The sequence below is a fragment of the Ctenopharyngodon idella genome, chromosome 16 (genome assembly GCF_019924925.1).
Source record: "Ctenopharyngodon idella isolate HZGC_01 chromosome 16, HZGC01, whole genome shotgun sequence".
Classification (NCBI taxonomy): domain Eukaryota; kingdom Metazoa; phylum Chordata; class Actinopteri; order Cypriniformes; family Xenocyprididae; genus Ctenopharyngodon; species Ctenopharyngodon idella.
The window spans coordinates 26,051,681-26,077,222 of NC_067235.1; the positions used below are offsets into that span (position 1 = coordinate 26,051,681).

A 25,542-nucleotide genomic window follows, 5' to 3' on the forward strand; every position below is an offset into this window, starting at 1 on the left:
GTCTTTGTCTTTTGTTTTTGTGCTTGTTTCCTTCAGGGACAAAAGCTAAAAATGAAGTATTTTAACCTTTCTAAAGACATTGTCTTAATGTTCTGTAAAATATATTGTTCTTCCCTTCAATCCATATTTTAACTTGATGTTCTTTATTTGTTTTCAGTTCTTTGGGTCATATTTTACATTAATTCAGTCTCTGGTGCTTCAGGCAGGTTGCTTGCATCTTTCTGGAGTCTGATGAACAAGTAAGCCTGGATTTGTGTAACTGGCAAGGGTGCTGATTGATTTACTCATTAAGACAAGGGTCTTTATTTCCCTTCTGCTAGTTTTGGCAGAAGAATTTAGAGCAGTTAATGGATAAATGCATTGCAGTCAAACCTCTGTGTATTGAGCTGAACTGTGTGGTTGCTGCATGGTAACAGTGCCATCATGTGGGCTTGTATATAAAATCCATTTGGTTTGTGATGGCAGCCAGAGTTCTCTCTATTACTTGTGCCCAAATCATCCCATAATATTACAGGTGTGTACATACTCTATGGGGAATGTTCTTACTCAGCTTTTGTTTTGGCAGAAGGTGGGTCATGTTTTGTTTCAAATGTTGAAACCTGTTGAGTGAAGTTTGTTGTTTTTAGAATATTAAAACCAAGGATCTTTATTTACCCCATTGAGAATCTAACATTATTCCAATCACGAATGTGCAGGGAAAAATGAAATGTTGCTGCTTTGCTTCCTAAACTTTGTTCCGTAGCTTCTTTGAGATGTAACTTGGTGATAAATTAACTCAATTATAGCTTTAGGGAAAATACTTCATTAAATAATGGATGAAATATTTTCTCATTAAGGCAGTTCATTAGGTATGATTTAAGACATGGTCTGCTCTTTTGACAAAAATTCACAATTAGGATTTTGGTGACTTAAAGGGATAGTTTGCCCCAAAATGAAAATCACCTTAAAGTTATTCCAAACCTGTATACATTTCTTCTGCTGAACACAAGATGTTTTGAAGAATATGGATAACCAAACAGTTGAGGGGGCCCATTGACTTCTGTAGTATAGGGGGGGGAAAATAGTCAATGGGGGCCCCATCAACTGTTTGATTCAAAATGTCGTCTTTGTGTTCAGCAGAAGAGGGATTCATACAGGGCAAGTAAATGATGACAGAATTTTAATTTTTGGGTGAACTATATATATATTTTTTTAAGGTTAGGTTATCTAACACAGTGTTTCTCAACGGATTTGGCCATGATGAGACTATATAAATAAAAAAACAATGAAAGTCCGCGCAACAGACAAAGATGGCCATCTACATCATATATTTTGATGTAGATGGCTTGTATTATATATTTTTATTATAACTGCCTTAAAAGTTATGAACAGTTAAGAACAGGAAAAAAAATGACAACTAACTTGTAAGACTAATCTTAGCGGTTTATGCAACCGGCCCTTGCTGCAGTTTTTCAATGGCTCTGAACAGTACCTGTTCCGGCCGGTGGGTGGGACTGTTCAGTCGGAAGATTTCAACAAACCTTTATTAATACAAAGAGCTGGTGAGGTGGTAATACGGTTAAGTAAAATTTATAACTTATGTCTAACTTCCATACTTAACAACTGTGCACAGTTTCTGATAGTTAGGACGGCTAAATGTAAAATTAGCTGCTCTGACCCAGCGACCTTTATTACTTATTTTTATACTGTGTACCATGGATGACAATCCAGTGTGCGTCTCTGGTAAAAGAAGTTATGCTATTTTGAATTTAGCCAACGACATACAGCGGAAACACATTCTTAGTAATGGGGACAACATATATCGTTAATGAAATAAAATTGTACAGTTAATGGCTGGATAAAACCGGCAAATTTGAATTCACCAGTGGCAAAAAGTTCGTTTGGACTCTAGTTGTAGGCAAATAACTACTGTTAATGAACGCCAGAGGGCAGAAGAGATCAAGATTTGTATGGACCGCGAAGCTGAGCTGCATCAAAATAAAATCTACTCCTCATGCACCAGTTACTTTCCTTAAGAAAGAATGTAACAAGTAGAAAATAGTTTCGTTACATATATCACATAACTTCAAAACATACAATTATAAGAACACACATGTTCACGTCGGTGTCACTGCAGGCAGTGGAGATGTTCCACTGGTGATTTGTGTTTGAGTGCCGATTTATGTTGTTTACTGTACTGTGTTTGCTTTACTCAATGTGTGTTCAGATGTTCCCTGGGAAGCTGTTTCATTCTCTGTGTCCACAATGCAGCTCCGCGCCAGTCTATCAATGATCGTGTAAATATGAATCTCTTTTTACAAACTCAGTCATCAACATAATTAGCGTTTCTACGTTTGCCCTTCATCTCTCAAGAGATGTTCATTTGTAACATTTTTATAATAACCCCCCCCCCCCCTTCATCTCGCCAGCTGTTTGAGAGCACCTGAACTCCTCCCTCTCTCTGTCTCTTCCCTGTAATTTGGAAGCAAGAGAGAAAGATAAACATGTCTTTGAGTGATAGAGAAGAATGTCAAGAATTCTGGCTGAGAAGGTGTTGCTGTTTGTTCACTTGCTACTGTCTGAATGCGGCTTGGCCTCCAACGATGCCGCCGCCGACAACTATTAACTTTCCAGGTAATTGTTTTCATAATGGAGCCTGTGGGTATATATAGACGAGATTAAAAACTGTAATTACTACAATTAAAATGACAACATTACATAATTAAGTTATTGTGCACTTATAGGTAATACAGGTGCTGGTCATATAATTAGAATATCATCAAAAAGTTCATTTTTTTATTATAAATTATTTTTAAAAATGAAACTTTCATATATTCTAGATTCCCTACATGTAAAGTAAAACATTTCAAAAGTTTTTTTTTTAAATTTTGATGATTAGAGCGTACAGCTCATGAAAGTCCAACATCCAGTATTTCAAAATATTAGAATATTTCCTAAGATCAATCAAAAAATGGATTTGCAAAACAGAAAAGTTCAAGTTCTTTAAAGGATGTTCTTTTGTGCACTCAATACTTGATCGGCAGGACATATTACAGCAAATGACTTGCTCCTAGCACAAATTACTGCATCAGTGAAGTGTGGCATGGAAGTGATCAGCCTGTGGCACTGCTGAGGCACTATTGAGCCTTCAGATCATCTGTATATTGTTGGATCGACTGTTTCTCATCTTTCTCTTGAAAATATCCCATAGATTCAGGTCAGGCATGTTGGCTGGCCAATAAAGCACAGTAATATCATGGTCAGCAAACCACTTGGAAGTGGTTTTTGCACTGTGGGCAGGTGCTAAAGTCCTGCTGGAAAAGGAAATCAGCATCTCCATAAAGCTTGTCAGCAGATGGAAGCATAAAGTGCTCCAAAATCTCCTGGAAGATGGCTGCATTGACTTTGCACTTGATAAAACACAATGGACCAACACCAGCAGACGTCACGGCCCCCCCAAATCATTATTGACTTCAGAAACTTCACACTAGACTTCAAGCAGCTTGGATTCTGTGCCTCTCCAGTCTTCCTTCAGACTCTGGGACCCTGATTTCAACATGAAATGCAAAATTTACTCTTATCTGAAAAGAGCACTTTCGACCACTGTTCACTGTCCAGTTCTTTTTCTCCTTAGCCCAGGTAAGATGCTTCTGACATTGTCTCTGGTTCAGAAGTGGCTTGGTAGTCCTTTTCCTGAAGATGTCTGAGTGTGGTGACTCTTGATGCGCTGACTCCGGCTTCATTCTACTCATTGTAAAGCTCTCCCAAGTGTTTGAATCGGCTTTACTTGACAGTATTCTCAAGCTTGCGGTCATCCCTGTTGCTTGTGCACCTTTGCCTACCCAATTTCTTCCTTCCAGTCAACTTTGCATTTAATATGCTTTGATACATCACTCTGTAAACAGCCACCCCATTCAGTAATGACCTTCTGTGACTTACTCTCTTTGTGGAGGGTGTCAATGATTGTCTCCTGGACCATTGCCAAGTCAGCAGTCTTCCCCATTAGTGTGGTTTCAAAGAACAAGAGATACCCGGAATTTATACTGTAGGGATGGTCATTTAATGAAACTCAAATGTAAATATTCTAATATTTTGAGATACTGGATTTTGGACTTTCATTAGCTGTACGCTCTAATCAACAAATTAAAAAAAAAAAACTTTTGAAATGTTTTACTTTACATGTAGGGAATCTAGAATATATGAAAGTTTCATTTTTTAAAATAATTTACAATAAAAAAATGAACTTTTTCACGATATTCTAATTATATGACCAGCACCTGTATGTCACGCCTGTTTAAAGTCACCATGAAATCAAAATTGACATTTTTTTTAATGGAATTTTGCAGTAGACTATTTATTATAAATAATTTATCTGTGCACATCACCATTATTATTATTTAATTCATGTGCCATCGTAATTTTTAATCAAAGTAACTTTCCCTCCCGGAATGAACATTCCTTATGTCATAAGCCCTATTCGGAAGGTAATTGTTTCTCATGTAGACGTCTGTAAAAATAAGTTTGTCAAAAAACAGGAGGTAATTCGGTTGGGAATTTTTACGCAGGTGGTGGGAGAAAAACACCGACATTCTGGATTCGGACGGCAATAAAATCACAGACTACCGTCTGTAAATGGTGAAAATACCTTACGTCCCCCCCGAGAAACAATTACCGTCCGAATAGGGCTTTAAGCTGTTGTGTTCTACTCCAAATTTTTATGCCCTTCACTCGCTAACTTCCTTCCGTTTCGTGGATTCAGATGTGCATCATTGCTTATGTTGCGCGAGTGCCCACTACTGGCGGAACTCGTGCATAAGGTTTAAATGATCACTTGGAATTTACTGTCGAGCTGATTTATTAAACCCCTTTTTTCTTATGAATTTGTTTTATGCACCATTCTATATGCAAATAAGTTGTTAGAGAAAATATATAAATTCCTATAGGTATATGAGCTGTTGAAGAACAATAAAATTACACAAATGAAAAAAAGAAGAAAAAAAATACATCAATAGTATAAATTTTGACTGTGAACATAAGTTAGCTACAGTATTAGGCGATTAAATCTCAGCATAATTAAAGGGTTAGTTCCAAACCTGTAAGACCTTTGTTCATCTTCGGAAAACAAATTAAGATGTTTTTTATAATCCGAGGGTTTCTGAACCAAACATAGGCAGCAACGTCATTGCACCTTTTGAGGTCCAGGAAGGTATTAAAGACATCGTTAAAATAGTCCATGTGACTACAGTGGTTCAACCTTAATGTCATGAAGCGACAAAACAACACAAAAATAACTTTATTCAACAATTTCTTTTCTTCCACTTCCATGTCAGTCTCCTACACTGTTGACGTAGTAAACGCAGTGCAGAGCTTCCGTGTTCTACGACAGAACGCTGACTCAGTATTGGCAGACGCTGTACACATGAGCAGCACGACATATGTGTGTGATGCTAACGCTGGAGCAGGCCAATAATGATTGTATTATTGTTAGGTGTATTTAACAGCTTTAGTGAGGAAAAGAACTGCAATCCCATGAACCATTGCGAACAGCATAATCAAATTAAATATGATGGAGAAATATAAAACTACTCACAAATGATGATTATATATAGGCTATATAAAACCAATATATTTTAAGTTTATTGAAAAATATGCATAGTGATATATATATATATATATATATGTATATACACACTGATCAGGCATAACATTATGACCACCTTTGTAATATTGTGTTGGTCCCCATTTTACTGCCAAAATAGCCCTGACCCGTCGAGGCATGGACTCCACTAGACCCCTGAAGGTGTGCTGTGATATCTGGCACCAAAATGTTAGCAGCAGATCCTTTAAGTCCTGTAAATTGCGAGGTGGGGCCTCCATGGATCGGACTTGTTTGTACAGCACATCCCACAGATGCTCGATTGGATTGAGATCTGGGGAATTTGGAGGCCAAGTCAACGCCTCAAACTCGTTGTTGTGCTCCTCAAAAACATTCCTGAACCATTTTTGCTTTGTGGTAGGGTGCATTATCCTGCTGAAAGAGGCCACAGCCACCAGGGAATACTGTTTCCATGAAAGGGTGTACATGATCTGCAACAATGCTTAGGTAGGTGGTACATGTGTCAAAGTAACATCCACATGGATGGCTGGACCCATCAGAACCCAAAGCATCACACTGCCTCCACTGGCTTGCCTTCTTCCCAATTACATCCGGTGCCATGTGTTCTTCAGGTAAGCGATGCACATGCACCCGGCCATCCATCCGTGATGTAAAAGAAAATGTGCTTCATCAGACCAGGCCACCTTCTTCTATTGCTCTGTGGCCCATCTGATGCTTACGTGCTTTCGGCGGTGGACAGGGGTCAGCATGGGCACCCTGACTGGTCTGCGGCTGTGCAGCCCCATGCGCAACAAACTGCGATGCTCTGTGTATTCTGACCCCTTTCTCTCAGAACCAGCATTAACTTGAGCAATCTGAGCTACAGTAGCTCGTCTGTTGGACCACACGGGCCAGCCTTTGCTCCCCACTTCTCATCAGATCTTCTGTCCAATCAAAGCGCACACAGTCTGCTCCGGTCCAGAGACACGATAGCACAGAGCGGATCATATCCGCGAGTCGGCGCAGACCACAAAATGTTTTGGACCTGAATTCTGCACATATTTTAAAGCAATATAGAGGAGATTAGGAGGATAAACGGATAGAGATTAGAAGGAAACTGAGGTTTTACCAACTGCTCTGGCTGAGCTGTGATATAAACGAAACGCTATTGGCTATTTTAAAAAAGGGGAAGAGCTGTTCAATATGTACCCGCCCTGTCTTCCTGTTTCAGTTCAAATTACGTCAACATATTGAATAATGCTGCGTGTTCCAAGGCACTTCAGTGGGCCTTTAAAGGTTTATAAGTTAGAGTTCAAAATAAATTTCCCTATGGAGAAAATGAATGGAGTTTTTACTTCCGGATCCCAACTGTTGCACTCTATAGCAAACAAACCACAACGATCCAATTTCCAGATGGACAAAATCAAGTCCCGACCTACATTTGTTTGAGAAGCCGTTTCAACTGAATATGTCACAACAGGGAAGAAAAGACTATTGCAACTTCTGTAATTGTGGCTAAATGTTAACAGTAGTGATGGGAGAAACATAAATGAAAGTATATCTATTAAATGCAATTATCAAATCATCTAATACCATTAAATATGTGTTATTTTTTAGGCCAATAAGAAACTATTAACTAAAACATGTTTTTTATTAGCCTATACAAATGTGTCCACTGAACCATCAAACTATTGAAATTTCGAAACAGTTATGACATAACGAAGCCACGTTTATTGAAATCACGTGACTATGGCAGTTTTATACATGCTCCGAATCAATGGTTCGAAACAAATGATTTGCAAAGGTTTCAAAGCTTCACAAAGCATGTTTCAGAAGCACCCCATCTCTAGTTAACAGACTCCATCATCTAAATTCTTGCTTCGTATGCGCTATTAGACTGTCTGCTGTATGTAATTTTCCACTGTGATGTGTTGATTAGAGGATTTCTGGGCCACGCACTGCTTCCTCAAAAATAACTGTATTATCAGTGAAGTCTCAAAGCCACTCAACACCCTTCTTCTGTTTTTCTGCAGGATAGAGAGATCTGTGGAAGCGGGTCAGGGTGACAGGGTGGGTGAACGCATGGACAGAATACGTAAAATGATTAAGGATATCATCAAATGTTCCTGTTAAACAAAGCTTTTGTTTGGTTGTGTGTATGAGCTGTTCTCCATTTATTCAGAACTCTTCCATTTCATACACTGTTGAAGTGTGAGCAAATATTTTTTTCCCCTCTGTCCTGACCATGGCTAATCTAATCTTACCGTCTGTTAGCTGAAGTAAATAGCCATTGTTGTTGGTGTTGAATGTCTTTTTGAAAAAAGAAAAGCAAACAGATTTGAATAGGAACACTCACAAAACTCAGTATGTTAAACACTTGCAGTGGGTAGTTTCCTTTATTGAAATTTTGCTAGTGGAAATGAGTCAATCAACATTAAATATGACTGCACCTTTACAGGAGAATCCATGTTCTTTTCCATTCGTCAGCACGGCATCTCGCTTTTTAAACAAGCGCGTTCTGTGTGAATGGTCCCTGAGACTGTCTTTCTCTCCAAATGTCGCTGACACTCAGCTTCTGCGTGGCGTCTTTGTTAATCTACCCATCATGCTCTGTTTGTGTTTGGGGCAGGTGGTGTAGTAAGTCCTGGTGCTTTTGTGTATTAATCTTCTGTGTGGCTGTGATGTCTCCCTGTGTGTGTGGCACAGCCTCAGGGCAGACAAGCCTGTGTTGTCTTTACTCAACAGGCACATGGCATGGCCTGCTCCCTTGGACATAACACCTGTTTTGAGGGCAAAAGGCGAGCTATGAACAGATGCAGGTTAGAAACACTGTGTTTGAGTGTGTCTGTTTGGCACTTGATCTGGGTTCATATATGTTTGCCAGACATAGTCAAACACCTGTCAAAAGATGGACCAGAGCAGAGTCAAGTTTAAAGGAAGAAAAACAATTAGGAAGATATAAAGTAGGCTGGCAATTGAACATGACAATTTGGTATGATTAGTCCAAAAAAAAAAAAAAATTAAATTCAAAATAAATTTAATTAGAAATAATATTTTAATATATAATTGAAATAATTATTAATATTAATCTGTATTCATATAAATAAGCCTATTTCATTGATACTTTTATTATTAAAGTTACCATTTCATTGCAATTTGACATTGGCCTATTTAATACCCATGTATAGCCTATTTAATAAGAAATTTTCCTACCATCAGAGCGATTGATGCTTGAAGTACCACTAAATTTCACAGAAGTACCCCTATAGTAGTAGCCTACTTGCAAACCTAGTAATAAAAACAACTCTTCCTATAGTTTTTTATAAATGATTTATTTTATTTTATTTTTTTTATTAAGTGTTTATCTATCCTTTCTTTCTTAAATGCAACACGTTCACACAACAACAGAATGCGGTTGCCAGTCCTGTATTTGAGTCTTTAATACCGCTACGTTCACACACAGTACGGTTATTTACGGGAGTGGCAACCGCATTCTGTAACCAAACTCACACCCGTAAACTTTCAGGACTCCTAAACGCATTCTCGGAAAACCCGCGTTGTGTGAACGGAGCCGGACTGGACATTCCATCACGAGAAAGACGCACTGCGCTGCACAAACACGTGTCTACAGAGAAATGAACTGTCTGTCATCTGAAGGTTTTAGAGATCCAGTCACTGTTTTCCATCGGAGCTGTTCCTGTCAGTTTTGTGTTCTACACGCGACTGAAATGCTCGGCTTTCCACCCATTAAAAGCTGTCGTTTAATGAAGATTTGACTGATGAACTCGCAGATTGGACTCTTGTATCAAAAGTGATGAGACTTATCAATTTAATGCACGTCGCCATCTTGGATAGCCTATTTATTATTTTGGTCACTGTCGCTTTGGCTACTGGTAAGAGAATACGGGCTTGACTCCCGTTGTAAGTTCATACAGACAGTATTAGAATCGAGACACTACTGTAAGTTGCTAAAACCGGACATTTTGAGATCCACACCTACAGGTGCTGGTCATATAATTAGAATATCATCAAAAAGTTGATTTATTTCACTAATTCCATTCAAAAAGTGAAACTTGTATATTATATTCATTCATTACACACAGACTGATGTATTTCAAATGTTTATTTCTTTTAATTTTGATGATTATAACTGACAACTAAGGAAAATCCCAAATTCAGTATCTCAGAAAATTAGAATATTGTGAAAAGGTTCAATATTGAAGACACCTGGTGCCACACTCTAATCAGCTAATTAACTCAAAACACCTGCAAAGGCCTTTAAATGGTCTCTCAGTCTAGTTCTGTAGGCTACACAATCATGGGGAAGACTGCTGACTTGACAGTTGTCCAAAAGACGACCATTGACACCTTGCACAAGGAGGGCAAGACACAAAAGGTCATTGCAAAAGAGGCTGGCTGTTCACAGAGCTCTGTGTCCAAGCACATTAATAGAGAGGCGAAGGGAAGGAAAAGATGTGGTAGAAAAAAGTGTACAAGCAATAGGGATAACCGCACCCTGGAGAGGATTGTGAAACAAAACCCATTCAAAAATGTGGGAGAGTTTCACAAAGAGTGGACTGCAGCTTGAGTCAGTGCTTCAAGAACCACTACGCACAGACGTATGCAAGACATTGGTTTCAGCTGTCGCATTCCTTGTGTCAAGCCACTCTTGAACAACAGACAGCGTCAGAAGCGTCTCGCCTGGGCTAAAGACAAAAAGGACTGGACTGCTGCTGAGTGGTCCAAAGTTATGTTCTCTGATGAAAGTAAATTTTGCATTTCCTTTGGAAATCAGGGTCCCAGAGTCTGGAGGAAGAGAGGAGAGGCACACAATCCACGTTGCTTGAGGTCCAGTGTAAAGTTTCCACAGTCAGTGATGGTTTGAGATGCCATGTCATCTGCTGGTGTTGGTCCACTGTGTTTTCTGAGGTCCAAGGTCAACGCAGCCGTATACCAGGAAGTTTTAGAGCACTTCATGCTTCCTGCTGCTGACCAACTTTATGGAGATGCAGATTTCATTTTCCAACAGGACTTGGCACCTGCACACAGTGCCAAAGCTACCAGTACCTGGTTTAAGGACCATGGTATCCCTGTTCTTAATTGGCCAGCAAACTCGCCTGACCTTAACCCCATAGAAAATCGATGGGGTATTGTGAAGAGGAAGATGCGATATGCCAGACCCAACAATGCAGAAGAGCTGAAGGCCACTATCAGAGCAACCTGAGCTCTTATAACACCTGAGCAGTGCTACAGACTGATCGACTCCATGCCACGCCGCATTGCTGCAGTAATTCAGGCAAAAGGAGCCCCAACTAAGTATTGAGTGCTGTACATGCTCATACTTTTCTTGTTCATACTTTTCGGTTGGCCAAGATTTCTAAAAATCCTTTCTTTGTATTTTTTTCTTAAGTAATATTCTAATTTTCTGAGATACTGAATTTGGGATTTTCCTTAGTTGTCAGTTATAATCATCAAAATTAAAAGAAATAAACATTTGAAATATATCAGTCTGTGTGTAATGAATGAGTATAATATACAAGTTTCACTTTTTGAATGGAATTAGTGAAATAAATCAACTTTTTGATGATATTCTAATTATATGACCAGCACCTGTATGTTTTAAATCCCAAAAACTGACAGTGAACGAACATAACCTTTCTAGTTTATTTTTGTCCTTGTTGCCTTTATCATGCTTACTGAGGGTTTTAAGGTAGCCTATTATTCTGTATTTTGGAACAATATTTATTGAAAAAAAAAAAAAAAAATTGAAAATGTTTCCCTTCAGGGTTGTACATCTAAAAGTACGGAGAATATTTTACAGGTAATATTTTATTTTTTAAATGTTTAATGTAATTTATTTTACCTTTGGCATCATTTAAATCGAAATAATGCAAAACAATATAAAAGCCATTTTAAATGATGCCTAGTGATAGCCTATCACACCCCAGCAAACATTTGGACGTTTAATGACCATTGAAAATACCAAGACGTCCCTCTGACACGTCCTGTCATGGTTGAAAAATACTTCCAAAATGAAATTTGAACGGATGTCTTTGACGTTATCTTATTAATTAATTATTATATATTGAACTACACATAGCTAAAAGTCAAAGTAACAATTATACATGCGAACCCAGAGAATTGTAGACATGTACAAACTCTGAATGCATTTTTAGGAAATGTTCTGTGTTACATATTTTTATAGATTTATACCATCCTACTGCGACTATTTTTGGACAGGGACACGACGTTGCTGTTGGACCAATGTTTGCTGGGACTATTTGTCTCACACATAAGTCATAAATATACACCTTTCTTTGTTTCAGCAAGGGGGTCCCTCGTAAAGAGATCATAATATTCGAGGGTCTTTGGCATCAAGTTTGAAATCTGAGAAAGAAAACAGACACACATTCATAAAGCTGAGATTGACTAAGAAAAGTATGTAAACATCTAGTAAATCCAGGAGATACGTCTAATCCAAAGTGAATTATATAGTAAGGTGTGAGATGACACCTAGTATGTGTTCTTGCAACATGGTGTTATCTGAAACATCTACATTCTGAAGGATAATCTGTTCCCACCCATCTATATAACAGTCACACACAAGCTTGTTTTGGGTTAAGGTGTTGTGTCTGTCTTTGCTCTTAAACAAGTCCTCCTTATCTAATCAGAACCAGAAAGTTCTCCTATTTCTGTTGTATTTCTCTCACCTGCGCTACCCCCCTTCAGTGGCTACCATCCCTTCACCTCTCTTTCAACTTAAACCACTGTTCACTATAAGCTCTCAGCTGTTCTGATCCCCCCACGAGTATGTGTGGTCTTATCTTAACAGCTTCTGACCCAGAGTCCCACTCTCGTTTACTCCTATCAGCCCATTCCTCTCCCATTCACTTATGCAGACAATGCACATCCACCATCTCACTCCTCCGTGCAGGAATATGAATTTTGCAACATCTTGGTATTAAATATTTACTTCGAACAGTGTCCGGAGAAATGTGAACATAAGCCATGCACATACCTGCAGTTATTTATTAAGTCTCATATGACAGTCCAGATCCCTGCAGTTGGCCAGAGCAGCCCGAAAAGACACGCATGAGTTAGGATTATTAAAGTGGGTGAACTCTCTAGAAAGACAGGAATGGATTATTTATGGCTGGTCAGTGCTGATAGTAAGATAGTTCTTCTCTAGCTTTAGCAATGTGTTGAATGAAATAATACTTTTTTTTCTACTTTGGGGCAAAGTTCTTCCACTTCTTTCTCCCCTCATGCCCCTTCAGAGTTCAGGCATGTTGTTTGTAAGTAGGAGTGCCTGATAATTGGTGGATGCAGTGGTGAGGAATTGTACATGAAATATGTGTGTGCGTCGAACAGAGTGTATTTCTCTGTAACATTGCCACATTCTCTCTGACTGCTAACTCTCTTTCCAAGTCGAGAAAGCTACTTTTTGTAGTGGTTCACCAGTACAAGTTGTCAAAAGGGCAGTTGGCCCTTAAAGGGATAGGGATGGAAATTCTGTCATAAATCACTCACCCTCATGTCGTTCCAGACCTGTTTGGCTTTTGTCCCTGTAGAACACAAGTTATTTTGAAAAGTGTTTCAGTGTTTTGGTTTTTTTGGTCCGTACAATGAAAGTCAATGGGGTCCAGTGTTGTTTGGACCCCAACATTCTTCAAAATATCTTATTGTGTGTTCTGATGAAGAAAGAAAGTCATAAGGGTTTGGAACTACACGAGGTTGCCAGTCGATAATTTAAGGATAACAAATGGGATTACATAGATTTGTTTAATTTTTCACAAAGCATTGATTTAAACTCAAACAAATATTTTAAAACAGAAAATGCATTGTCCGTTTGACAAGGCTTGTCAGTAGTTTTTGACTATTAATAAAACTTCAAAGCAAGTCAGATCACTTGGTCATCTTGGTTACGCCTTTGGGCATGAATTTGGGAAGGATGAGTGGTCCCTATACCTAAAGCTCATTACTACACCTCCCTCTAACCATAATCATACTTGCTGTTTCGTCGATTTAGAAGATATAGCTTTTATCGTGAATATAATATGCCTCATACCATCTTGTGTTTTGGAAATTCAAATACATTTTTTATTGTATTTAGTTGTACTACCTTTCAATGGTATGTCTTTTTTTTAATCAAAAGAAAGGAAAGGAAAACCAAATATATATTTCACATAAATGATGTTCTTTTGGACTTTCTATTTATCAAAAATCTATCACAGTTTCTACAAAAATATTAAGCAGCACAACAGTTTTCAACATTAATCATTTTGAGCACCAAATCAGCATATTTTATATATTTCTGATCACGAGACACTGAACAAACACACACACACACACACACACACACACACACACACACACACACACACACACACACACACACACACACACAGGTTTGTTTTTGTGAATTGTGGGGACATTCCATAGGCGTAGTGGTTTTTATACTGTACAAACCGTATTTTCTATCGCCCTACACCAACCCTACCCTAAACCTACCCATCACAGAAAACACATTTTTACTTTCTCAAAAAAACTCTGTATGATTTATAAGCCTTTTGAAAAATGGGGGTAATGTCCTCATAAGTCACCCTCTCCTTGTAATACCTATGTCATACCCATTCATTATACAAATTTGTGTCCTGATACGTCACAAAAACGTACACACACACACACACACACACACATTAAAATCGAAAAGTTTTTTTTCATTGGAATAATTTTTTACAACATTACTGCTTTTACTGTATTTTTTATCAAAAAAAACAAAACAAAACAAAACAAAAAAAAACAGCCTTGATGAGCATAAGAGACTACTTTCAAAAACAACAACAGAGATAATCTTACTGAACCCAAACTTTTGAATGGTAGTGTAAGAGGCTAGTGACCCTCTGTGATTGTCTTTTCAATTTCTTTTCAAAATTCAAAATTCTTTTCAAAATTTTTTCTTTTCAAAATTCTCTCCGTCATTCCTTTTCTCATTCTATTTCCTGTTATTTCTTACAGTCTGTAGGTTGTGTGTTCATGCAGTTGAGCTGTATCCGAACTGGGAGAATTGAGCTGGAGAGAGAGTGACCAGGTCTGAGATCTTTTATCTTCCAGTCTTAGAGCTTGTCTGTCAGGTAATGCAGAGCCACAGTGAGACATTGAGACCACAGTTTGGATACAGAACACTGACTGTCCCCTTGCTTTTGAAGGCGAAAGCTCAGGAGAGAGCTCGCATGGAATGCTAATGCTACGGTCAAAGTCAGGACAGTGAAATTTTGGGACAGTGTTCCAGAAAGGAGACATTGTGTCATTGCTATGAGATCCATTAGCATGCCAGGCTGTGTTGCATACCCTATCGTCGTCTTTTCAAAGGGACAGAAGAGACTTTAAAACTTGAAATGAAAGTGAGGTGTCTGCTACATTACAGGTTAATTAGGAAAGTGACTTACAGAACAGGAATGGAATCATGTGGATTTAACGTACTTGAATAATTTCTGCGCTCTCCAGAGAAAACTGTGTTAGAGATGATAACTTTGCACCTCACTTTGTCCCATTCAGAAAGTCATCTGCATACTCAGAAGCAGATGAAAGGCTTGAACCTGCTTTAGGGCTGTGCAAATGTAACAGACAGACATTTAGTGTTACATTATGCGATTGCCTGAGGCTCTTCTCCTCTACAGTAATGGGGAGTCGTGCTTCCCTGTCTTTTGATATATGAATGACCCTCTTTTTCATTTTTCATCACAGCTTCTGTTACAGCTGTGTCTCATGTCTGGCTGTGTTTTAAATCTGTAGCACAGCACACACAGCATTTCATGAATAACAATATACTGCTACTATTCCTTGCCCTATGGGAGTAATGGTTGGGTGAGTACAAAGACTCTGCCCATTAAAGTGGCCTGCAACCTGCAAGCATAACTGCCACTCTTCTCCTGCTGCCTGATTTAAAAAAAAAAATTATGCAATAGCATGTTTTATTCCATTTGTTGACCCATTGTGTCATTTCCAGCCCTGACTTTAGTGCAGAATTAGTTTCTTTGGGTGTTCGGCATAGGTACGACTGTACGACTATTAAGTTGATCTGTACTTACTATGTATGATTATTAAGATGAGTCTAATGAATTTATTTATTAGGGCTGTCACGCAATTAAAAATGGTAAGTAAATGTTAATCTAATTAATCATGTATGAATAATTTCTCTTGAGAAAAGCCCCTAAGTGAAGAAGATCATTTTAGACATTGCATTTGTAATATACACTGATCAGGCATAACATTATGATCACCTTCCTAATATTGTGTTGGTCCCCCTTTTGCTGCCAAAACAGCCCTGACCCGTCGAGGCATGGACTCCACTAGACCCCTAAAGGTGTGCTGTGGTATCTGGCACCAAAATGTTAGCAGCAGATCCTTTAAGTCCTGTAAGTTGTGAGGTGGGGCCCCCATGGATCGGACTTGTTTGTTCAGCACATCCCACAGATGCTTGTTTGGATTGAGATCTGGGGAATTCGGAGGCCAAGTCAACACCTCAAACTCATTGTCGTGCTCCTCAAACCATTCCTGAACCATTTTTGCTTTGTGGCAGGGCGCATTATCCTGGTGAAAGAGGCCACAGCCACCAGGGAATACCGTTTCCATGAAAGGGTGTACATGATCTGCAACAATGCTTAGGTAGGTGGTACATGTCAAAGTAACATCCACAAATTTATGGCAGGTCCCAAGGTTTCCCAGCAGAACATTGCCCGAAGCATCACACTGCCTCCGCCGGCTTGTTCCCATAGTGTATCCTGGTGCCATGTGTTTCCTAGGTAAGCGACGCACACGCGCCCGGCCATCCATGCGATGTAAATGAAAACGTGATTCATTAGACCAGGCCACCTTCTTCCATTGCTCCGTGGTCCAGTTTTGATGCTCACGTGCCCACTGTTGGCACTTTCGGCGGTGCTCTGCCCAGTCATCTAGCCATTACAATTTGGGCCTTGTCAAACTCGCTCAAATCCTTATGCTCGCCCATTTTTCCTGCTTCTAACGCATCGACTTTGAGGACAAAATGTTCACTTGCTGCCTAATATATCCCACCCACTAACAGGTGTTGTGATGAAGAGATAATCAATGTTATTCACTTCACCAGTCAGTGGTCATAATGTTTTGCCTGATTGGTGTATATATATATATATAATTTTATTTTTATTCCATTTTTACATTTAGAATAATTTTGATAAGCGTATTAATCAGCCATCTTGTCTTTAGTTCCTATATATTCATGTCTTTATTCATAACATAATTGTAGTTTTCAGTTAGTTCTGTGACAAATGAGTGACACTGACCACTAGATAATACACTTTCTTAAGGCCACAAAGTACACTTGTTCCTCTATTAGCTTTAATACTCCTTCAAGACCTTCCAGTTGCCTTTAAACTACCATTTTGAACATTTTTTAATGCCATTCATTCTTTAGTACTCACCCTGTGCTCTTAGAAGCTTAAGTACACAAATATTGCTCTCGTTAGTGCTCTTCTATGTGTGTTGTGCCCTGCATTGTGCCAGCCTAAGTTGTCCAGTTCTGACCTGAATTAAATACACTTCCTTTTCTTCTGACCCTTATCCCCAATTTCTCCAACCAAGAGGCAGAACGTGTGCTGGAGGAATGTAATCTGCTCTTTTGCTCTCCTTTATTTCCATTTCAATCCCTTGTTCACAGCTGGACCCCAACCGCTTTGCATGCTGATGAAGAGTGGATCAGCCCGACGAGGGGGAAAAAGCGCAAACAGACAGGAGGAGGGAATGAGGGATTATTTGGAGGAGTAAAAGAGAAGAAAGGGTGAGAGAACTGAGGAAAGAAAGACAAAGACTGTATTTGTTTGTACGCTTTTAAAAAGCACTCAAAGAAAATCTATTATTTCCACTTATAAACCGATCGATTGTTCTCGCATTTTCCCCCTTTCTCTTATATTCCTGCCAGTGGTAGCGCTCGTTCTGTGGACTGCAGTGTGAAGTCATCTCTGTCAGGAAAAGTGAGAGATGCTGAGTCAGATTACTCATAAACCTAGAGCATTAGGCTGCATTATTCTACCAGGAAGTGGTGAGCAGCGTTCTCTATGACAGAATAATTGATCTATTGTTAATAATGTTAGATAGATGTTGAAGTTGAGGATGTAAGAATGTGAGTCAGATGTTTGGTGGTTGTGAAGAGATGAAGTGTTGAAGTGCATGTGAGTGTGTGTGCATACAGTATGTGCTCTGCATAGTATTGAAGAACTGCACCATTTCCAAAACACAGGCAAAAATATAGACCTGCAGTGGCCCCCAAAATATTTGGACACTTAAGGCAGACTTAACAGAACTTTTCTTAGAACATTTTTTTTTCGGAGCGATATTTGCAGTTACTTTTAATTATCTGGTCTCAAGGTGATTCAGGTAGATATAATAAGTCAGTTCCCCTACCGTATACACTCCATATATCATCACATCTATTAAAAACATATTGCACTATTGTTACCAGAAAGATTTTGGATTTTATCTCAGTTTTGAAAAGTACCTATTGTTTTATAATTTAAAGGTAACAAACTTTTTTTTTTCCCTGTGCTTTCTTCCTTTAAAACAAAAAATCTTGGTTATAATTTTTATTTAATTCCCACATACTTTTTGAGGTCACTTCTGTCATGATTTTTTATCATTTAAAGTCGCCATGGAATGGAAATCTACTTTCTAAATGCATGTTATTAATCTTGTTGTGGATGATTTATCTATGCATATGTTTCATTTATTTATCTTTTACATTTTGCAATCAAAACTTGATATTGAGGAGCAACAAGGTTGTTTGCCTCTAGCAAATCAACAACCAATGGATAGAGACAAGTCCTGCCCTTCAATTTTCTGTCTGATTCACAAATGGAAGAAATGATTTGTTGCTATTCTACTATAATGCTGAAATTAAAGAAGAAAACAAAACGCTTATTGGCTGTTGTTTTAATCTGTATATTGTGTAGTGTCTTAGTACTACTCTAGTAAATACCAGCCTTAATTGAAAGTAATACATGTGGTTATTTCGATAATTGGTATAATCCTCTACCAGGTCTCTGTGACAATAGCTCATTTGAATCACATGCAATTACCATCATCTACCCTGCTAAAATCCATATTGTAGTGCTTTATCGTCCCCCAGGTCAGCTAGGTAACTTCTTGGAGGAGTTAGATGTGTTACTATCATCCTTCCCTGAGGATGGTACTCCTCTGCTAGTACTTGGAGATTTCAACATCCATCTAGAAAACCTCAGGCTGCTGACTTCTGCACCCTGCTTGCCTCATTTGATCTCAAGCGAGTGTCTACTACAGCTACCCACAAATCAGGTAACCAATTGGACCTCATCTACACACGCTGCTGCTCCACTGATAATACTCTGGTCACTCCACTACACACCTCTGACCATTTCCTCATCACTTTTAATCTCAACCTGACCCCTAACTCAACACACACTCCACCACATATTACTTTTCGGCGAAACCTACGCTCGCTCTCACCCTCTGACCTATCCTCTTTGGTCTCATCCACACTTCCTCCCCCTAATCAGTTCTCATCTCTGGACACTAACAATGCTACTGACACTCTTTGCACCACGCTAACATCTTGCTTAGATGTCTTCTGCCCTCTCTCATCCAGACCAGCCCGCACCACCCCCTCTGCCCCCTGGCTATCCGATGTTCTCCGTGAACATCGGTCTAGACTCAGGGCTGCAGAGAGGAAGTGGCGCAAATCTAAAGATCTTACTGATCTTAGCTTCTATCAGTCACTCCTTTCTTCTTTCTCTACAAATGTCTCCAATGCTAAAAGCACGTACTATCACAATAAAATTAATAATTCTACTGATTCCCGCACACTTTTCAAAACTTTCTCTTCTCTTCTTTGCCCTCCTCCCCTCCCTCCCACATCAGCTCTTACTGGATCTGTCTGCTGCTTTTGACACAGTTAACCACCAGATCCTCCTGTCAACCCTCAGGTCTAAGGGCATCTCAGGAACCGCACTCCAGTGGTTCGAGTCTTACCTCTCAGGTAGGTCCTTCAGGGTATCTTGGAGAGGTGAGGTGTCCAAGTCACATCATCTTGCTACTGGGGTACCTCAGGGCTCTGTGCTTGGACCACTTCTCTTCTCCATCTACATGTCATCACTAGGATCTGTCATTCAGGAGCATGGTTTTTCCTATCACTGTTATGCTGATGACACACAACTCTACCTCTCATTCAAACCAGATGATCCGACAGTTGCTGGTCGCATCGCAGCCTGCCTGACAGCCATTTCTGCCTGGATGAAGGACCACCACCTACAACTCAACCTTGCAAAAACGGAACTGCTTGTGGTCGGTGCCAACCCAACACTTCATCATAACCTTTCCATTCAACTTGGGTCGTCAACCATAACTCCTTCCAGGACGGCCAGGAACCTCGGAGTGGTGATGGAGGATTGTTTAAGCTTCACAGATCACATCGCTACAACGGCCCAGAGGTAAGACTCAAACCTTAAGTCTTACTCGGAGTAAGACTCCTTGCAGATCCTCTCCAGTTCTGTCAGGTTGGATGATAAATGTTGGTGGACAGGCATTTTTAGGTCTCTCCAGAGATGCTCAATTGGGTTTAAGTCAGGGCTCTGGCTGGGCCATTCAAGAACAGTCACGGAGTTGTTGTGAAGCCACTCCTTCGTTATGTTAGCTGTGTGCTTAGGGCTCATTTGTTCCTTGGTTTGGAAGGTAAAACCTTCGAAGAGAGCGCATGTCACACCTCTCTTCATCAGTTTGCATTGGCTGCCAATTGCTGCTCGCATCCAATTCAAGGCTCTAATGTTTGCCTACAGAACATCCACTGGCTCTGCACCACTATACCTAAACCCACTACTTCAGACTTATGCGCCCTCCAGAAGCTTGCGTTCTGCAAGTGAATGGTGTCTTGTGGTGCCATCCCAAAGGGGTACAAAATCACTCTCACTCTCACCTTCTCCTGGTTTGTTCCTGGTTGGTGGAATGACCTACCACGCTCTATCCGAGCAGCTGAGTCTTTAGCCATTTTCAAAAAACTGCTAAAGACATATCTTTTTCGTCAATATGGGGTGCTGTGTGTACATTAATGAGAAAAAAATGAACTTAAATGATTTTAGCAAATGGCTGCAATATAACAAAAAGTGAAAAATTTAAGGGGGTCTGAATACTTTCCGTACCCACTGTAGTTAAAAAAAAAAAAAAAAAAAAAAAACCAACCTTGCTACGAGCACTTGACACATGAAACTGTGACTTGACACAGCACTTACATACTGTTGTACTTATGTTGATTTGATTGCTTCTACTATTCTCATTTGTAAGTCGCTTTGGAGAAAAGCGTCTGCTAAATGACTAAATGTAAATGTGGTATCTTTGACATGTTGAACTATATATACAGAAACTTCAGATTGATGGACTAGGAAAAAAGGAGGACTTTATTATCAAATATCCAGTTTACTCTTATGGAACAAAAATATATGGGAATATACTGCAAAATATAATGCGATATACATAATACATTTCCATATATGGGAAACTAATGCTTATATTTTTCAGTATACTGCAATATATGCATTTACCATGTATGGCTATATATTGATACATATAAAATATTTATAAATGAAAAAAAAAAATAGCATTACATTCATAAAGTTTTATCCTTTATTGTGTACATATATTGCACATACATGTTCCCATATAAATGTGAATGTATTGTACACACATATATACACACATTCGTGGAATGAGTTACAATCAGTGGTTACAACAGACTTCTAGTTCCCAGCATGCTTTGCTTCTGACTGTTAAAGGAGAGTAAATGTTAAAATTAAGTGCTATTTCATGTGTTTTGCTCAATATTGATATAGGGGGAGATCTGTTAGTGTTTAAAGTTGTATTATTTTGGAATTTAAAAGGTTTTCTGGTATGTGTGAGATTTTGAGGTTACCATTGTGCTGAAGAGTAGAGCCTGTGGTTAGGTTTATGATTGGCTGAAAACCATTAAAACTATAATAACTTTATTTAAAAAGTAAAGGCTATGCACGCTATAGTACAGTGATAGTTTCTTTGGTAGAAACTTTAGTACATGCAGGTGTGCTTTTGTTGACTAACTTGAAAATATGAAACATTTAAAATGTAAATAATTATAAAATATAAGAAATGTGTTACATAATATATTGTACCATGTATGTGTTTATATTGCATGAGTAAATATATCTGCAATATATTATGCATGCAGTTCCATATCTGATCACATATAAAATCTATATATTATGAAGTATATTACTGAATATAAAATTACATACATTATGATATATTAGTAAATATATTATCACATATTTTTCGATATATATAAAAGCTGCAATTCCTTATGATTTATTCAATATATTGTAATATATTTACGCAATATATTTTTCTGTATGTTTTCAAATATTACTGTTAAATCATGCAATATAATGATCATTCATATATAGGGAAATATATTTTCTTTCCATAAGGGTATCCTCAGTGAACTGTTGTACAAATAGTCATTTTACTATTGACCTGTAGATATGCTCAATATGAACAGATTCTCTAGCTGTATAATGTATTCTGTAATGATTATCTAATATTATATGCCTCTGTTGAATGCTTGAATCTGATTGGCTGACAGATGTTAGGTTTTGATTATTAGCATGCATGGCTATATGAAGTAGTTCCAGATCTAGACTGAATTGAATTATTTTTTATTTCCTTGCAAATAAATCTGATAATCAATAGGATTATTTCTGTTTCTTTCAAAATTAATTTATAAATTACATTTTTATACACTGAGAATTTTTTTTTTTTTTTTTTTTTTTTTGCTGCTTGTTCAAATTGCTTCATTTAAAATGAACTACAGCAACACATTTTGTCCTAACTTAATTTAACTTAATTAACTTAATTTAATTTACTTAATTTGTCCTAACTTCAATCCACTTAAATAAATGAAAAATTTAAATTTTCTTGTGTTGGGATTACATGAATGATTTGTGTTGCATTGACTGAAACTAGGCGGGGCATTTTAGTTCCCAGCATGCTTTGCATATGGCTAAATCAAGAGAGAGTAAATGTTGAAATTAAGTGTTATTTTATGTATTTTTGAGCAAGATGAGAAATGGGAGAGACTTGATAGTGTGACACCTTGATAATACTTAATTAAGTCACTGAAAATGACTTCATTCCATGATGTTGAAGTTACATAAACAAATTATGTTTGTTTAACTTAATTGATTAATGTGGGACCGATGTACAAAATTAAATCATGTAATTCCAACAGACTTTTTTTCAGTGTATATGGAAAGCATTCCTCTCTCTTTTTTTGATGACAATATTTGGAGTTGTTTCTAAGCAAGATTAATTGATTTAAGAGAGTAGTTACAAGATATGTTTATGCTTACTGCGGTGTAAGCAGAATAATTGGCTGTTGAATTATTGATAATTAATGCACACACAAGCTGTGACTTTGCTTCACGTTGTGGCTGCATTAGCACCATGTGCATTAACTTTTAATAATTCGTCATCCACCGTCATCCCTTAATGCTTACTTAACTGTAAATCCAAATAAAGCGTTTGAAATGTGTGAGTGAGTGAGAAAGAGAGAGAGAGAATGAGTGAGCGTGAGCTTTTGTAGGGGGGCTGACAGAGACCCGCTTGCTTGATCAAAGGGACAGAAGCAGCTCAAGCCAACCAAGTCTGATGAACACACTCACAATCACACACTCTCTCCCGCGGGATGCTGCGCCTCACCATATGCTGAGTATTGATTATGATTCCTATTGATTTATGCTCCTGTCACCGTGCCTAAGCAGTAAATGAAGTCTCAACCTTTTTCAAGAAATTACTGCAGTGAGCGTACATTATGCTGTCCTTGGCTTTTGAAAACGGCAGTTTCCTTTTAACCTGAATAATGTCATGTTTTTGCAGATCTCTGCAAATTATTTCCGCCAGCAGACGCGAGTGAATCAGCTGGTAAGTTGATTAAAGGAGCACGTGGTCATTCCGCTGCCCTGCCACACTCGTCCTGATGGGCGGGTACGCCGGGAGCTTGGCAGCAGAGATCACAGTGCTAAATCATGGCGGTAAGGGGATCTTGGTTGCACTGACTGCTGCAGGCAGGGATTTCCAGCACTCTCTCTTCGGTCTCAGCATCAAACTGGCATTTGCTCCAGCGCTCCGTCATTGTGCCGGAGCGTGTGTCATAGGTTCTCTTCCCTAAATGCACCGTCATTGGCGGCTAATAAGATAATGACCATCATCATGAGTAATAGAGGGTGAAAGCAAGATGAACACATATGGAATGATAAAGAGAGGGCTTTTGGGTGACAGAGGAAGCAGAAACAAGGATAATTGGAATGAGGCGAAACATGGAAGGAGATTAGGTTAAAGGATTAGTTCACGTTAAAAATATAAATTACCCCAAGATTTACTCACCCTCAAGCCATCCTAGGTGTATATGACTCTCTTCTTTCTGATGAACACAATCGGAGTTATAGCCTATTAATAAATAACCTGGCACGTCCAAGCTTTATAATGGCAGTGAACCACCTTCCGTATTCAACTTACAAAGAAAGTGTAATGCCTCTCGCAGTTCAAAATGCTTACGCTACGTCCGACTGCCTTCCGTATACGGAAAAAGTTTCATAAGTTGAATATGGAAGGCGGTCTGGCGGAAGCTAGATATTTTACTTTATAACTTGTTAAATATGGATATTTTTCTTACACTAATGCATCGCTTTGCTTTATTAATCCCCCGGAGCCGTGTGGAGTACGTTTATAATGGATGGATGCTTTTTCTTGAGCTTCATACTTGTTGGTCCCGTTCACTGCCATTATAAAGCTTGGATGCGTCAGGATATTTATTAATATAACTCAGATTGTGTTCATCAGAAAGAAGAAAGTCATATACATCTAGGATGGCTTGAGGGTGAGTAAATCTTGGGGTAATTTTCATTTTAAAGTGAACTAATCCTTTAAGGAAATGTGGAAGAAAATAAGATTGTGAGAAGAAAACTAGGCAATGGGCAAGGATTAGCACGCTGGTTGGGTCGATAAAGAGCAGAGGTTTGTGTGTGCGCTGATTTCGGTTAGTCTGTGGGTCCCCTCAAAGGAGGAGGCCACTCTGGGGATGTGACATCAGTGGGGTTTGGCACTGAAACGGGCCTCACTGCACACAGATGGGGCCCCGATGTGAACCATCTAACACACATGGACAGAAGCACAGTCTAATGGATGCACAGGTGGACAAACACTGCCATGATCTGACTCTAGAGACAAGAAATCTGAGCTCAGTGAGCGCTCAGGCAAAACATGCTCTTGTTTCTGCTGCATACTGCACTGGTTTAATCATCATGTGCAACTGTGAGAACTTGAGCTGTGTTGTAGGTGTAAATATGTTTTGATGTGCCCACAGATCAGACGGCAGTTTTTGTGTTGGGATTATGCAATGTTTTGTGGCTGGCATTATTGACACTCCCACACTTGCTGCCTCATTAATATCCTTCATACATAAAAAGTCATGCTTTGGTTCATCCATAATTACTACTTAATTCATTTCATGGAACTTTTATTATTTTTCTTTAAAGTGAGTCGAGGAATTTTCACTGAATTCGCCTTAAGCTCCAACACCCCCATCTCAAGCTCACATACACTTCTTCTCGACTCTGTGCAGAAATGGACCTCAGGCGTGTTTCAGGCATATGTGTGTGGAAACAGAGAGTGCTAAAAAAGGATAAAGGTTTAAATTCTCCAGGCATGTTGTTTCAGCGTATGAATATTTCAGTATTTTTTTCAGAGAGAAATGATTTCATTTATGGAATTGAATGTGAGGAAGGTTTTTAAATGAGGGGGTAACTATGTTTCAAGTATGTTTCTTCTATTTTAAATAGTCTGCTTTAAAATCTAGACTTTTGATGACATTTTTGTGT

The 25,542-nt window shown here is 38.7% G+C and overlaps 1 long non-coding RNA gene across 1 annotated transcript; it reads left to right on the plus strand.

The window, feature by feature from the left end:
- Position 1: 1 nt before the first annotated feature.
- Positions 2-20,281, plus strand: LOC127497382 (uncharacterized). Its single transcript, XR_007925530.1, has 3 exons — positions 2-2,276; positions 2,409-2,613; positions 17,274-20,281. It is a non-coding gene; the product is annotated as an uncharacterized LOC127497382 (long non-coding RNA).
- Positions 20,282-25,542: the final 5,261 nt, after the last annotated feature.